Raw genomic sequence first — 6026 nt, 5'->3', positions numbered from 1 at the left:
ACCAGATACCGCCAATGGTGCACCATGATTCCTGATGCTCCGATCTTCACAGGCGCACAAGCCTGATCGGCATTTTGACAGAAATGGTGAGCGCGCATCCACTAGCCTCGAACAATAAGCTTTTCCGAGCAAAAATAGCGTTTGGGCTCAGGTAAGTCTGTGTGTGCAATGGCGCGTAAGTGAGAGAAAACTATTTTCCTACACGAAGTTTCGCGACCGTTTGCTGGTCTGGGTGGCTATCTTTACAATGCTATTTATATACACGATATCTTTGGTGACTTACCATAGCAAAGAGATGGCATATGATAACACGATTAGGTTCATGATAATCCCATGTCTTACCTTTACCGAAAATATACGGCTGCTGCTGTTGCCGTCCTCGGTGCTGCCACACTTGCCCTGCCGGTGCAGTCCTTCCTTTAACGCGATACCTGGCGCCGCTACTGTCATGAGCCCAGGGAGCCTGCAGCCGGACCCGGGAGCCGGTGGGAAGGCCCGGCCCACTCGAGTTCATCACACATCGGCCAACTTGGCCACGCGTGATCAGAGCGGCCGGGAGCCCATTCGCCGCCCGGCTGACCTCTCGTTAGCCGCCGACCCAAATATAGCCGGCGGACAGGGGCGTGGGACCAGGAGGCAGCCGGCGAGCAGGGGCAAAGGACCAGGAGGCAGCCGGCGAGCAGGGGCGCAGGACTAGGAGGCAGCCCCCCCCCCCCCAAATACAGCCGGCGAGCAGGGACGTAGGACCAGGAGGCAACTGGCGCCCCCCCCCCCCCCCACACACACACCACCCAAATACAGCCGGCGAGCAGGGACGCAGGACCGGGAGACAGCCTCCCCTCAATACAGCCGGCGAGCAGGGGCGTAGGACCGGGATTCAGTCGCCCCCTCCCCTTCCGCCCGCTGCGCCGGGGACGTTAACCCCGCTTAAGTATGGCAGCGGTTACAGCGGCGATGGTGCAGAGACGGCTGCCCATGCCTGCTGCTTCGCTCGGACGGTGTCTCTGGTAGTGTCGCTGCCTCCGCCTACAGGCCTCCGCTATCCCGCCCCGGAGGCGGAGACGTGGAATGCTATAAAGAACGACGACGCATGTTTGAAAACATGAACTCCCTGCTTCATGGACAAGCGCTTCAACCAAATAAGTCACGATATTACGGTAGTAATGGCCTTATTCCTCGGAGAAAAAAAAAACCAGCAAAATGGAGAAATAGATTGGTTGATATTTCGGCAACACGCCTTTATCGAAACAGTAGCAGAGGAGCTATTATTACCGCCTGCTATTGTTTCGATACCTGCATGTGTCTTCTGCTTTTGTTTCGATAAAGGCATGTTGCTGAAACATCAACCAATCTACTTCTTCATCCTCCTGGTTTGTCTCCGAGCAATAAGGCTGATACTAATGCCTTATCTGTGTGAATAACGTTCCTCACAAATGCGCTGAACAACTTAAATAAGTCAGGAAGCCGCCATATCGCACTTGCCACGTGATTTCGCCGAACATGTGGCGGCGCTTTATCTACCGGAGCGACGCCGCAAACTCAGGTGACGCGGGCAGGAAGCAGCCTTGATTTAGTCCTCACCGGGAAGTTCGGCGCCAATTTCCGTGTCGCAACTTCAATGCTGAAATGTCACCCTGCAAGTCCTGCCGGTAAGTGGCTGTGGGCCCCCATAGCTCATCAAAATTCAAAAGCGTCGCCGACTCTGCCTGTCAGAGGGTCATGGCGGTGACGAAGCGTGGAACTATTAGCGAATCAGCGGAGATCTTTTAGGGGTTCGAAAGGTGGCTGTTACGTGTTATATCTCGTGTTAAATCGACCGTGTCAGTTATTTATGTCTTTCAAGAAGTGCAAATATGCCGATACACTTGTGGCACAGATGTGACAATTTGTGGATCTGTAATCCGGGGACTAATCTAATTCGTGCTGTGTTTTACTGGGGACCGCTGGTAACCCTGAATGTCAATAGGGACAGACTCATCAACATGCGTCCATGCATCGAAACGAATCGTCTGAACTAGGCGTGGAACAAGCAGATGGACTTCATTTTCGAAATCATCGCTCAAAGCTACAACGAGAAAAATAGCAACAATTGTATCGTGGATGATGTTTGCTTGTCTGCATAATGACATACACAAACACGCGACTCTTTTCGTTCCCAATGCTTTCCTCGACAAAACAGAACCCTGGATCCTGGTTCGCGTTGGCTCCTGTCACAAAATAAACCCTCTGTGCTGTGTTCTGCTGGATCTTTCGACAAACCAAATTCCTGGATCTTCGTCCTCACTGGTTCTATCGGAAAATCAAAACCATGGATCCTGGTTCCCACTGGCCCCTTCACAAATTCCAAGCACTGGACCCTGGTACCCTCTGGTTCTTCAGCAGACCGTGGGTCTGGTTAATGGTTCCTAGTTACCATTGGTACTTTCGAAAACACTAGACCTTGCAAGCTAGTTGTCACTGATTTAAAAAAATAAATACAGGAACCTGACTCAAGTTTCCCAGGCACTAAGCCATGTGAGCCGCACAGGAAAACCAAAATAGTTTTGCTTTCACGTGTATTAAATAAAATACATCACAGGCAAGCTGAACAAAATGTATGTTATGATACCACCAATGCAATTAACAAAGCCCAGCTGCTAGCTATAGACCATTTGCCTGCAGGTTACATGTAAACGCCTGATAGCTGAAACTGCTATACAGGATAACCCCCAAATCTGCTCTCACACCACGGAAAAGTCACCCACCACAGGCAACTAAAGCAATCAGCATACCCTGAAACCACCACTGGAACGAACAAATCTTAACTGCTAGTTGAAGATCATTGCCTGTAGCTTAGCAGCGAATGCCTGACAGCTAAATCTATCACACGCAAATCAGGTAATTAAAATTGCTAACAATCAACTTTCACATTGCAATGAAAGTCACACACCACAGGCAAGTCAAACAGCATGTCCTCATATCACCATTATAACCAATACAGCTTTACTGTAAATTGAAAATCATTGCCTACAACTTAGAAGTGAATTCTTAACAACTGAAACTACCACCTGAATAATCCACATATTTGTAGTAAAACAGTTAGGGCGCGCCCGAGTGGCCGGTTGAATACCATTCTCTCGAGTGGGGGAGGGGGGCAATTTGACCCACTCCAGAGATCTCAAAAACTAAGAGAGCTGGAGACACGAAATTCACGGAGTGTGTTGGCCTGCACGTGAACTCACTTCCGTCAAAATTTGGGGTGTCTAAGTAATGTCCTTACCTCTTCTAAGCAAAAGATCACTGGAGCTCATTTCAGGTCAGCGACCTTGCTTGAACCTTCGCAGGTCATGGTAACCAAAATTATACAAGACTGCTTTAAGTGTTGTAGTTGAATAAGCGTTAAGAATTTGCACTAGGCGGTGTGTTCCTGAAGGCAAAATGTTGACCGGGATGAATTTATGACAGTGACCTATGCTGACCTTTAGAAGCCCATTGAAAATGCAAAATGTGGTGCTTGTTATCAACAATCTCAAAATGAGCACCAGAAACTATCCCAATTAGCAAGCTCCACGTAAAAAAATCAGATTAGTTTGGACCTCGGTCTGATCTTCATAGCTGACCCTTGGTCAATGTAATTTGTTCATGCAGTTGCTGTGTTGCCTAAGGAACGATTTCAGAGATGTATGACTTCGCCTAACACTCCGTTGTTGCATCAGATCGAGTGATTTCTTAGAAATTGTCCTTGCTGAACCCATGGCCCGACTTTGACCTGCCTTAGGGTAGTGACCGCACAATCTACATCTATCTTGTTCGAATATAAACGTGCCGCTATTTAATTGTATATAGCTATGTAAAACTTGATGCGGCTACGCCGCGTTGTTCGGAGCCCATTATGGAAAAACCTTCGGGGTCAGATCTATCCCCGCTCCTACCCGACCGCTTGTTAATGCTGTCCAACCAACAGGGCTCCCTAAAATGCCACAAAAGTTGCAGCTGCCAGAGTGGCAGTACTCTTTTCTTTGAAAAAACTTCGTATCTTCCTCAACGGAGGTGTGGCAAATGAGAGGGCCAAAAGGGGCTGAGAATCCCGACGTTTGAAAAATTGATAATAGCTCTATATAATATGTCCAAGCCATGCTTAATGAGCATGGCTTGGACAGATTAGGACAGGCTCAAGATAGATTAGGACAGATTAAAACAGGCTCAAGAAGAGCATGAGCATTCCTTATGTCTTTCTTGAGCCTGTCATGCTTGCGAATTTCTGTGAACTGGCGTCCTTCTTTTTTATTTCGAAACAAGATGCGGTCAGAACCCACGGTCGGATAACATATGAGATGGATGAGATACAGATCAGAAATCCGACACTGGCACAACCAGAGTGCTACGGCTAGTGCGGTCTGGTAAGATGATACCCGGTCTTCCACCCAACGTCTACGAACCTACGCAGCCTCGGAAGACTGTAAAACAATGGTAAGCTCATTTCCATTGCAGGTCATCATGCTTGATTTTTGCAGATGAATTCTGGTAATTACAGTTTCCATGAATATAGTTATCTGTGTAATAGTTATCTTCAACAACTAGGTTGTTAGAAAATCGCCAGGTGATTAGGTTCCTCCAGCGGAGTCTGGTTTTTCACGGTTTGATGCTACCTAATTTCTCTTACCTTTGCCAAAACGAATACAAAGAAACGAATGGTGGAATAAATCAGTTTAAGCTGGGCGTAAGCTTCAAGGTTGTACCTCCGTTACTTGTTTGCGCCATGTCACGTGCTCTCTGGTCTTGTTGCCAATATGTTGTCATCATAGCTTACGGTCACCTCTATTTGGGTCTGCCAAGGGCTTATTGGGTTAGAAAGGAGTTTCTATGCCAGTGAGTTGCAAGAAAGGACTTGCTGACAGGCACGATGTAAGGCAAAGAAATAGTAAACTCAGTGAATCTAGGGTTATTTTGGCGAAGCAGCAATTTTCTATTTCTGCGGACATTTCGCAAACCAGACTCGCATGACCACATTCATGCAGAAAAAATAAGATGGTCAAATTCACATAGCTACATTCTCCATATTACAATATGCACAGTGAAGCAGATGTTTGTAACATGTCATTGTGGCAGGGTTGCATCAAATCACTGAAATTTGGGAAACCTTTTGAAATTGTGTATGTACTTTTGTTTCAATTCATCTGTATTAAATGAAGGAACACCAGGGTGTAGGTTTTCATTGCAGGGTCATTTCAGCCCTTCAAAATCTAAGAGCAAAATGTGGAGGTAAGTTTAGCTTTTTTCCCTGCTCAGCCTCCCAAACTATTTTGAAAAATTGTGCACAGAGAGCACCTTAATGCACTTCGAAAATCAAGGCTGCCATTAGTTTAAGGTAATATTCTGGTTCTTGCTGCTTACATTTGCATCACTCCCGACTAGAGACAAATTCTTTCTGAATCTCAGCTTAATCCTGAGCTGTATATTAGTTCTTGCTTTCTTTATTATAATTTTATATCATCTTTTAGCATAACATTAGGCTGGATCTTGGTTCTCGATTGTTCTTTCGGGATAATTCCAGGGTGAATATTGGTTCTTGATGGTGCTCATGTCTTACTACCAGACAGAATCTTGGTTCTTGTTGCATCTTTCGGTTTATTGTCTCTTGCTATCTTGCATCTATATTTTGTCTCTTGTCTCTTGCATTTATATTTGGCTCTTGCTGGACCTTTCTGCATAACATGAGGCTAGATCCTGGCTCTTGCGGGATCTTCCGACCTGATATGAGGCAACCCCGTGCCTGCTGGACCTTTCGGCCTAATACCAGACTAGTTCCTGGCTTCTTTTTGGTTCCGGATCCAGAAACCGGGAACCGGTTCTCGGAAGACATCTTGGAGGTAATGAAAGGTAGGAGGTAATGAAGGTAATGAAGGTCTCTGCAGAGGTAATGAAAAAGGCACCACCGAGATTCGAACTCGGGATCTCCTGTTTACTAGACAGGCGCTTTAACCAACTAAGCCATGGCGCCGACGAGATAAGTTTTGACACGTGACTGAGAAGAAAATCGTGCCTGT

At 46.6% G+C, this 6026-nt stretch overlaps 1 non-coding gene across 1 annotated transcript; it reads right to left on the bottom strand.

Moving 5' to 3' along the window:
- Positions 1–5906: 5906 nt before the first annotated feature.
- On the bottom strand, positions 5907–5980 carry TRNAT-AGU (transfer RNA threonine (anticodon AGU)). Its single transcript has one exon. It is a non-coding gene; the product is annotated as a tRNA-Thr (tRNA).
- Between the last annotated feature and the right edge of the window lie 46 nt (positions 5981–6026).

This window comes from Pollicipes pollicipes, unplaced genomic scaffold (genome assembly GCF_011947565.3).
Source record: "Pollicipes pollicipes isolate AB1234 unplaced genomic scaffold, Ppol_2.1 Scaffold_7262;HRSCAF=8765_pilon_pilon_pilon, whole genome shotgun sequence".
NCBI classification, from domain to species: domain Eukaryota; kingdom Metazoa; phylum Arthropoda; class Thecostraca; order Pollicipedomorpha; family Pollicipedidae; genus Pollicipes; species Pollicipes pollicipes.
Note: the sequence above shows the minus strand (reverse complement) of the source record. Positions and strands in the feature narration are given on the sequence as shown.